The following is a 9,217-nucleotide window of genomic DNA, read 5'->3' on the forward strand; positions in this document are numbered from 1 at the left end:
GCCGAGGAGGAGACGGGCTGGGTAAGGGTTAGGGTTAGAGTCAGGGCACAAGTCACAATCACAAAGACCTGGAAGCGACCCGAGTGCCCATCGACCCACGAGTGCGTAAATGAAATGTGGCGCGTGGACACCACGGAGTGCTATTCAGCTAGGAGGAGCAGCGGTGAGAGGGCACCTCTCGTGGTTCTCCTGGCCAGAGCTGGAACCCGTTCCAGTAAGCCAGGTAGCCCAAGAATGGACACACGAGCACCACGTGCTCGCGCTCACCAGCAAATGGGTACGAACCGATGGACACCTAAGTGGACACAGAGGAATCACCTTCATCGGGTGGGTGTCGGGCGGGTGGGGGGAGGGGATGGGCATACACCTCCATTAGGAATGGGGTGGGTGCGCACCGACTGGGGGATGGGCGCACTTGAGGCTCTGACCCGAGGGGGGAGGCTGGGAGAGGGCAACGTACCCGACCTTAACATTGGTACCCCCACAATACGCTGGAACAACATCAGAGGTAAATGAATAAGAACACAGGGGGGAGGGGGGCACGGGCAACACATGTCACCTTAATACTTGGACTCCCATCATCTGCTTGAAAAGAGAGAGAAAAGAAAATGCAATCATAGAGATAAGAGACACTTTTTAAAAATAATGAATCCGAAGAGAAAAGTAAAAGGAGGCCTGTGGAGCAGGTCTGGGTGTGACTCCGGATCCCCCAACATCAGGTGCCACCACCAAAGATTCCTACGTGTAGCCCATAGAACCCCAAAAGCAACGGGACGAGTTCTGGTCACATACTCCCTCAAAATGACATCCTGGCCTTCTTCTGGAACTCCCTCCCCTCTCAGACTCTCAAGGTTTCCTCCAGCGTGTCGGTTCCCACAGAGCAGACCTTTGGTCTGAGACCTGACAGTCCAGAAGCCACGCATGCTGCCGCGTGACGGCGGTGTCGCGGCTTGGGACAAGAGGAGGCCCCACGGTGCGGGCTGGGGCGCCAGGCACCGCGGCGGGCGCTGAGGGTGGGGGTGACCCCCACCCCGGGCCGCCGACTCGCTCCCAGAAAGGGGACAGAACAAGAGGCAAAACAAAAAAAAAAAAAAGAAGAAGCCTACGGCACCCGGTATTCCCAGGCGGTCTCCCATCCAAGTACTAACCAGGCCCGACCCTGCTTAGCTTCCGAGACCAGACGAGGTCGGGCGCGTTCAGGGTGGTGTGGCCCTAGACGGCGGAGGGCGCCCCTGCCCCGCTCAAGAAGCCGAGCCTCTCTGCGCTTCCCCGCCGCCTCCTCCCCCCGCCCCAGGCCCCGCGCCGGCGCTGACCCGCACCGGGCCGGGCCTGTTGAGTTCACCGGCCGGGTCCGGCGGGCTCCGAGGGACGGGGGTGACAGGCGGGGCGGGGCGGGGCGGGGCGGGCAGGGAGCGGCGGGCCGGGGTGGGGGGCTGTCTCTCGATACACACACACACACACACACACACACACTCACACTCACTCACTCACACTCACACAAGATGCGCCTCCACGGCTGGACTCGCCAAGGTGGAGACCTTCCAGCCCCCTTCCTCTCCTCGCCTGGCCCACCCCCAGCTCGTGGCCGCGGCCGCCGCCGCCGCCGCCGCCGATTGCGCACGCGCGGGTCGCCCGCCCTTTGACCCCAGGCAGGGTCCGCCATCCCCGACAACCCCTTTCAGCTGCGCCCCCCACCCTGTGGGTGGGCTGCCGCCTATTCCCCCGGGCCCGGGCTGGGGCACAGCGCATGGGGGAGGGGAGCGAGTGTATGGGGCGTCTCTCTCTCTCTCTAGGGATGTGTCCCATGGGTGGGGTGGCGTGGTTTGTGGGGCGCTGAAGAAATCAGTCCCCTCCATCTCCTACCTCTGGAAAACGCCCAAGCCCTTGGAGAACTGCCGGCAACGCGACCGTGGGGGCCGGGACCCTCCTCTGTGTCCTCCTGTGGCCCAGTCCAAGGGGCCTGGGCCTGGCCGGGGCTGCATTGGACCCCGACCACCCTGGCGTGTGGACTCGCTAAAAATCGGCGATTAGATATTGGATTCCAGCTTCATTGAGGTCATTTCACTAATGAGTGCACCGGAAAGAGTTTCCTAATCCATCTGTGAGGGTGGCAACTGAAAGAGAATTTTAAAGCTGACAGAATAGGCGAGGAAAGGCATAGGAGATTTCCACACCCAGTAAGGAAGCCCTTCCCGAAATGGAAGAAAGAAACGAGCAAACAGAAACACCGGTAGCCCGCCAGGATCAGAGTCTGCCCCCGAGAGAAAGTACCCTGACCAGGTTCACCCGTGGGTGGGTGGCGAGCTAGCGGCATTCAGAAGAGCGAGGCCCGCAGTCTGTGCAGAAGACACCTGCACTCGGGTGTGTGTGGCGGCACGATTCACAAGCAGCTCCAGATGTTAAGCCAAGGAGAAGCCAAGGAGTTCCCAACGCCCCAGGTGTCCTCAGCCCACGACTGGCTGCTGGGGGAATGCGAAGCCCGGCTCCTTGTCTCAGAGCCCTTGTCTCAGAGCGGGACAACCAGGAGGTGTGACGTACACCCCGGGGTTCCCAGGAGGATCAGGCTGAAGCTGGGACTTGGCCTGAAAGTGTCCCCTCGCATGGCCACCCCCTTCCCCTTCCTGCTCCTCTACTCCTGGTGCCCCTCCATCCAGGGGCCAGACCTTAAAGAGTCACCCGCAAGAGAATCCTGGTCCCAAAGGAGCCTTCTGGGGGACCCGTGCTGAGAGAGGTTGTGGGCATGGCCCGCTGGGGCTCTGCCCGACCCAGGGCTGAGAGATGCAACCTCCCAGCTCTGGGTCCCTGCAGGGGAAGCGTTGGCAAGCACAGGGCCAGTCCTCCAAAGGCCCAGGTGCAGGGAGCCCAGGCCAAGCAGCCTGTGGAAGAAGCCACCCCGGGAACACGACTGCAGGCCACGGCCCTTCCCACCTCCTCCTCCTCCTCCTCCTGCTCCTCCACCCCCCCCGACCTCCCACCCCCCCACCCCACCCCCCGACATGGCGCAGGGCTCAGAGACACCTCAGACACTTGCTACCCAAAGTGCAAAGGGCATCAGTTGCTCCTCCAAACCCCCGCCCTGCCCAGCAGACCGCGTTGTCCAGCCAGCCCCCGGGCCTCCCTGGGGTGCCCAGCACAAAAGTGCAGACAACCACCGGACCCTCAATCTCAGTTTTTGGATGTTTTTGCCACTCTAAGGACCCGCAGGCCAGCTGGGCCTTCTGGCAGGACAGAGAGCCCCGGAATCCGACGTGGAGAGCTGGGTGTACGTCCCCACGAGGAGGCGGTCCCCACCTCCGCGGCTCTCCCCTTGCGGGGGAGAAAAGCAGCCACGGGGCCTCAGAGAAGACACCAGGCTGGGCGCCCGCCCCACAGTGGGGGCACGTCCCCCGCAGGCCACTTAGCGCCGGCCGCCGGCCGGCGGACGGTTGGGTGGCGCGAGACGCTGCGGCCGCCCTGCTACCGGGTCCCTGGGAGGGCGTCCTGGAACCAGCGTCCACACCAAGCCCTTGGAAGGCCCAGGCGACGGAGGAGCCCCGTCAGGCAGGGGCCGAGGACGGTGACGGCCCGGGCGGGGAGGAGCGTGTCAGGCAGGGGCAGAGGACGGTGACAGGTGACAGGCCGGGCGGGAAGGAGTCAGTCAGGCAGGGGCCGAGGAGGAGACGGGCTGGGTAAGGGTTAGGGTTAGAGTCAGGGCACAAGTCACAATCACAAAGACCTGGAAGCGACCCGAGTGCCCATCGACCCACGAGTGCGTAAATGAAATGTGGCGCGTGGACACCACGGAGTGCTATTCAGCTAGGAGGAGCAGCGGTGAGAGGGCACCTCTCGTGGTTCTCCTGGCCAGAGCTGGAACCCGTTCCAGTAAGCCAGGTAGCCCAAGAATGGACACACGAGCACCACGTGCTCGCGCTCACCAGCAAATGGGTACGAACCGATGGACACCTAAGTGGACACAGAGGAATCACCTTCATCGGGTGGGTGTCGGGCGGGTGGGGGGAGGGGATGGGCATACACCTCCATTAGGAATGGGGTGGGTGCGCACCGACTGGGGGATGGGCGCACTTGAGGCTCTGACCCGAGGGGGGAGGCTGGGAGAGGGCAACGTACCCGACCTTAACATTGGTACCCCCACAATACGCTGGAACAACATCAGAGGTAAATGAATAAGAACACAGGGGGGAGGGGGGCACGGGCAACACATGTCACCTTAATACTTGGACTCCCATCATCTGCTTGAAAAGAGAGAGAAAAGAAAATGCAATCATAGAGATAAGAGACACTTTTTAAAAATAATGAATCCGAAGAGAAAAGTAAAAGGAGGCCTGTGGAGCAGGTCTGGGTGTGACTCCGGATCCCCCAACATCAGGTGCCACCACCAAAGATTCCTACGTGTAGCCCATAGAACCCCAAAAGCAACGGGACGAGTTCTGGTCACATACTCCCTCAAAATGACATCCTGGCCTTCTTCTGGAACTCCCTCCCCTCTCAGACTCTCAAGGTTTCCTCCAGCGTGTCGGTTCCCACAGAGCAGACCTTTGGTCTGAGACCTGACAGTCCAGAAGCCACGCATGCTGCCGCGTGACGGCGGTGTCGCGGCTTGGGACAAGAGGAGGCCCCACGGTGCGGGCTGGGGCGCCAGGCACCGCGGCGGGCGCTGAGGGTGGGGGTGACCCCCACCCCGGGCCGCCGACTCGCTCCCAGAAAGGGGACAGAACAAGAGGCAAAACAAAAAAAAAAAAAAGAAGAAGCCTACGGCACCCGGTATTCCCAGGCGGTCTCCCATCCAAGTACTAACCAGGCCCGACCCTGCTTAGCTTCCGAGACCAGACGAGGTCGGGCGCGTTCAGGGTGGTGTGGCCCTAGACGGCGGAGGGCGCCCCTGCCCCGCTCAAGAAGCCGAGCCTCTCTGCGCTTCCCCGCCGCCTCCTCCCCCCGCCCCAGGCCCCGCGCCGGCGCTGACCCGCACCGGGCCGGGCCTGTTGAGTTCACCGGCCGGGTCCGGCGGGCTCCGAGGGACGGGGGTGACAGGCGGGGCGGGGCGGGGCGGGGCGGGCAGGGAGCGGCGGGCCGGGGTGGGGGGCTGTCTCTCGATACACACACACACACACACACACACACACTCACACTCACTCACTCACACTCACACAAGATGCGCCTCCACGGCTGGACTCGCCAAGGTGGAGACCTTCCAGCCCCCTTCCTCTCCTCGCCTGGCCCACCCCCAGCTCGTGGCCGCCGCCGCCGCCGCCGCCGCCGCCGCCGCCGCCGATTGCGCACGCGCGGGTCGCCCGCCCTTTGACCCCAGGCAGGGTCCGCCATCCCCGACAACCCCTTTCAGCTGCGCCCCCCACCCTGTGGGTGGGCTGCCGCCTATTCCCCCGGGCCCGGGCTGGGGCACAGCGCATGGGGGAGGGGAGCGAGTGTATGGGGCGTCTCTCTCTCTCTCTAGGGATGTGTCCCATGGGTGGGGTGGCGTGGTTTGTGGGGCGCTGAAGAAATCAGTCCCCTCCATCTCCTACCTCTGGAAAACGCCCAAGCCCTTGGAGAACTGCCGGCAACGCGACCGTGGGGGCCGGGACCCTCCTCTGTGTCCTCCTGTGGCCCAGTCCAAGGGGCCTGGGCCTGGCCGGGGCTGCATTGGACCCCGACCACCCTGGCGTGTGGACTCGCTAAAAATCGGCGATTAGATATTGGATTCCAGCTTCATTGAGGTCATTTCACTAATGAGTGCACCGGAAAGAGTTTCCTAATCCATCTGTGAGGGTGGCAACTGAAAGAGAATTTTAAAGCTGACAGAATAGGTGAGGAAAGGCATAGGAGATTTCCACACCCAGTAAGGAAGCCCTTCCCGAAATGGAAGAAAGAAACGAGCAAACAGAAACACCGGTAGCCCGCCAGGATCAGAGTCTGCCCCCGAGAGAAAGTACCCTGACCAGGTTCACCCGTGGGTGGGTGGCGAGCTAGCGGCATTCAGAAGAGCGAGGCCCGCAGTCTGTGCAGAAGACACCTGCACTCGGGTGTGTGTGGCGGCACGATTCACAAGCAGCTCCAGATGTTAAGCCAAGGAGAAGCCAGGGAGTTCCCAACGCCCCAGGTGTCCTCAGCCCACGACTGGCTGCTGGGGGAATGCGAAGCCCGGCTCCTTGTCTCAGAGCCCTTGTCTCAGAGCGGGACAACCAGGAGGTGTGACGTACACCCCGGGGTTCCCAGGAGGATCAGGCTGAAGCTGGGACTTGGCCTGAAAGTGTCCCCTCGCATGGCCACCCCCTTCCCCTTCCTGCTCCTCTACTCCTGGTGCCCCTCCATCCAGGGGCCAGACCTTAAAGAGTCACCCGCAAGAGAATCCTGGTCCCAAAGGAGCCTTCTGGGGGACCCGTGCTGAGAGAGGTTGTGGGCATGGCCCGCTGGGGCTCTGCCCGACCCAGGGCTGAGAGATGCAACCTCCCAGCTCTGGGTCCCTGCAGGGGAAGCGTTGGCAAGCACAGGGCCAGTCCTCCAAAGGCCCAGGTGCAGGGAGCCCAGGCCAAGCAGCCTGTGGAAGAAGCCACCCCGGGAACACGACTGCAGGCCACGGCCCTTCCCACCTCCTCCTCCTCCTCCTCCTGCTCCTCCACCCCCCCCGACCTCCCACCCCCCCACCCCACCCCCCGACATGGCGCAGGGCTCAGAGACACCTCAGACACTTGCTACCCAAAGTGCAAAGGGCATCAGTTGCTCCTCCAAACCCCCGCCCTGCCCAGCAGACCGCGTTGTCCAGCCAGCCCCCGGGCCTCCCTGGGGTGCCCAGCACAAAAGTGCAGACAACCACCGGACCCTCAATCTCAGTTTTCGGATGTTTTTGCCACTCTAAGGACCCGCAGGCCAGCTGGGCCTTCTGGCAGGACAGAGAGCCCCGGAATCCGACGTGGAGAGCTGGGTGTACGTCCCCACGAGGAGGCGGTCCCCACCTCCGCGGCTCTCCCCTTGCGGGGGGGAAAAGCAGCCACGGGGCCTCAGAGAAGACACCAGGCTGGGCGCCCGCCCCACAGTGGGGGCACGTCCCCCGCAGGCCACTTAGCGCCGGCCGCCGGCCGGCGGACGGTTGGGTGGCGCGAGACGCTGTGGCCGCCCTGCTACCGGGTCCCTGGGAGGGCGTCCTGGAACCAGCGTCCACACCAAGCCCTTGGAAGGCCCAGGCGACGGAGGAGCCCCGTCAGGCAGGGGCCGAGGACGGTGACGGCCCGGGCGGGGAGGAGCGTGTCAGGCAGGGGCAGAGGACGGTGACAGGTGACAGGCCGGGCGGGAAGGAGTCAGTCAGGCAGGGGCCGAGGAGGAGACGGGCTGGGTAAGGGTTAGGGTTAGAGTCAGGGCACAAGTCACAATCGCAAAGACCTGGAAGCGACCCGAGTGCCCATCGACCCACGAGTGCGTAAATGAAATGTGGCGCGTGGACACCACGGAGTGCTATTCAGCTAGGAGGAGCAGCGGTGAGAGGGCACCTCTCGTGGTTCTCCTGGCCAGAGCTGGAACCCGTTCCAGTAAGCCAGGTAGCCCAAGAATGGACACACGAGCACCACGTGCTCGCGCTCACCAGCAAATGGGTACGAACCGATGGACACCTAAGTGGACACAGAGGAATCACCTTCATCGGGTGGGTGTCGGGCGGGTGGGGGGAGGGGATGGGCATACACCTCCATTAGGAATGGGGTGGGTGCGCACCGACTGGGGGATGGGCGCACTTGAGGCTCTGACCCGAGGGGGGAGGCTGGGAGAGGGCAACGTACCCGACCTTAACATTGGTACCCCCACAATACGCTGGAACAACATCAGAGGTAAATGAATAAGAACACAGGGGGGAGGGGGGCACGGGCAACACATGTCACCTTAATACTTGGACTCCCATCATCTGCTTGAAAAGAGAGAGAAAAGAAAATGCAATCATAGAGATAAGAGACACTTTTTAAACATAATGAATCCGAAGAGAAAAGTAAAAGGAGGCCTGTGGAGCAGGTCTGGGTGTGACTCCGGATCCCCCAACATCAGGTGCCACCACCAAAGATTCCTACGTGTAGCCCATAGAACCCCAAAAGCAACGGGACGAGTTCTGGTCACATACTCCCTCAAAATGACATCCTGGCCTTCTTCTGGAACTCCCTCCCCTCTCAGACTCTCAAGGTTTCCTCCAGCGTGTCGGTTCCCACAGAGCAGACCTTTGGTCTGAGACCTGACAGTCCAGAAGCCACGCATGCTGCCGCGTGACGGCGGTGTCGCGGCTTGGGACAAGAGGAGGCCCCACGGTGCGGGCTGGGGCGCCAGGCACCGCGGCGGGCGCTGAGGGTGGGGGTGACCCCCACCCCGGGCCGCCGACTCGCTCCCAGAAAGGGGACAGAACAAGAGGCAAAACAAAAAAAAAAAAAAGAAGAAGCCTACGGCACCCGGTATTCCCAGGCGGTCTCCCATCCAAGTACTAACCAGGCCCGACCCTGCTTAGCTTCCGAGACCAGACGAGATCGGGCGCGTTCAGGGTGGTGTGGCCCTAGACGGCGGAGGGCGCCCCTGCCCCGCTCAAGAAGCCGAGCCTCTCTGCGCTTCCCCGCCGCCTCCTCCCCCCGCCCCAGGCCCCGCGCCGGCGCTGACCCGCACCGGGCCGGGCCTGTTGAGTTCACCGGCCGGGTCCGGCGGGCTCCGAGGGACGGGGGTGACTGGCGGGGCGGGGCGGGGCGGGGCGGGGCGGGCAGGGAGCGGCGGGCCAGGGTGGGGGGCTGTCTCTCTATACACACACACACACACACACACACACACACACACTCACACTCACTCACTCACACTCACACAAGATGCGCCTCCACGGCTGGACTCGCCAAGGTGGAGACCTTCCAGCCCCCTTCCTCTCCTCGCCTGGCCCACCCCCAGCTCGTGGCCGCGGCCGCCGCCGCCGCCGCCGCCGATTGCGCACGCGCGGGTCGCCCGCCCTTTGACCCCAGGCAGGGTCCGCCATCCCCGACAACCCCTTTCAGCTGCGCCCCCCACCCTGTGGGTGGGCTGCCGCCTATTCCCCCGGGCCCGGGCTGGGGCACAGCGCATGGGGGAGGGGAGCGAGTGTATGGGGCGTCTCTCTCTCTCTCTAGGGATGTGTCCCATGGGTGGGGTGGCGTGGTTTGTGGGGCGCTGAAGAAATCAGTCCCCTCCATCTCCTACCTCTGGAAAACGCCCAAGCCCTTGGAGAACTGCCGGCAAC

The 9,217-nt window shown here is 63.5% G+C and overlaps 3 non-coding genes across 3 annotated transcripts; all 3 read right to left on the reverse strand.

The window, feature by feature from the left end:
* Positions 1–1,099: 1,099 nt before the first annotated feature.
* LOC142866974 (5S ribosomal RNA) lies at positions 1,100–1,218 on the reverse strand. The gene has a single exon (XR_012916706.1). It is a non-coding gene; the product is annotated as a 5S ribosomal RNA (ribosomal RNA).
* Positions 1,219–4,746: 3,528 nt separating this feature from the next.
* On the reverse strand, positions 4,747–4,865 carry LOC142866985 (5S ribosomal RNA). The gene has a single exon (XR_012916717.1). It is a non-coding gene; the product is annotated as a 5S ribosomal RNA (ribosomal RNA).
* A 3,537-nt stretch (positions 4,866–8,402) lies between these two features.
* On the reverse strand, positions 8,403–8,521 carry LOC142867006 (5S ribosomal RNA). The gene has a single exon (XR_012916738.1). It is a non-coding gene; the product is annotated as a 5S ribosomal RNA (ribosomal RNA).
* Positions 8,522–9,217: the final 696 nt, after the last annotated feature.

The sequence above is a fragment of the Microcebus murinus genome, unplaced genomic scaffold (assembly GCF_040939455.1).
Source record: "Microcebus murinus isolate Inina unplaced genomic scaffold, M.murinus_Inina_mat1.0 scaf009_hap2_Mmur4.0, whole genome shotgun sequence".
Taxonomy (NCBI): domain Eukaryota; kingdom Metazoa; phylum Chordata; class Mammalia; order Primates; family Cheirogaleidae; genus Microcebus; species Microcebus murinus.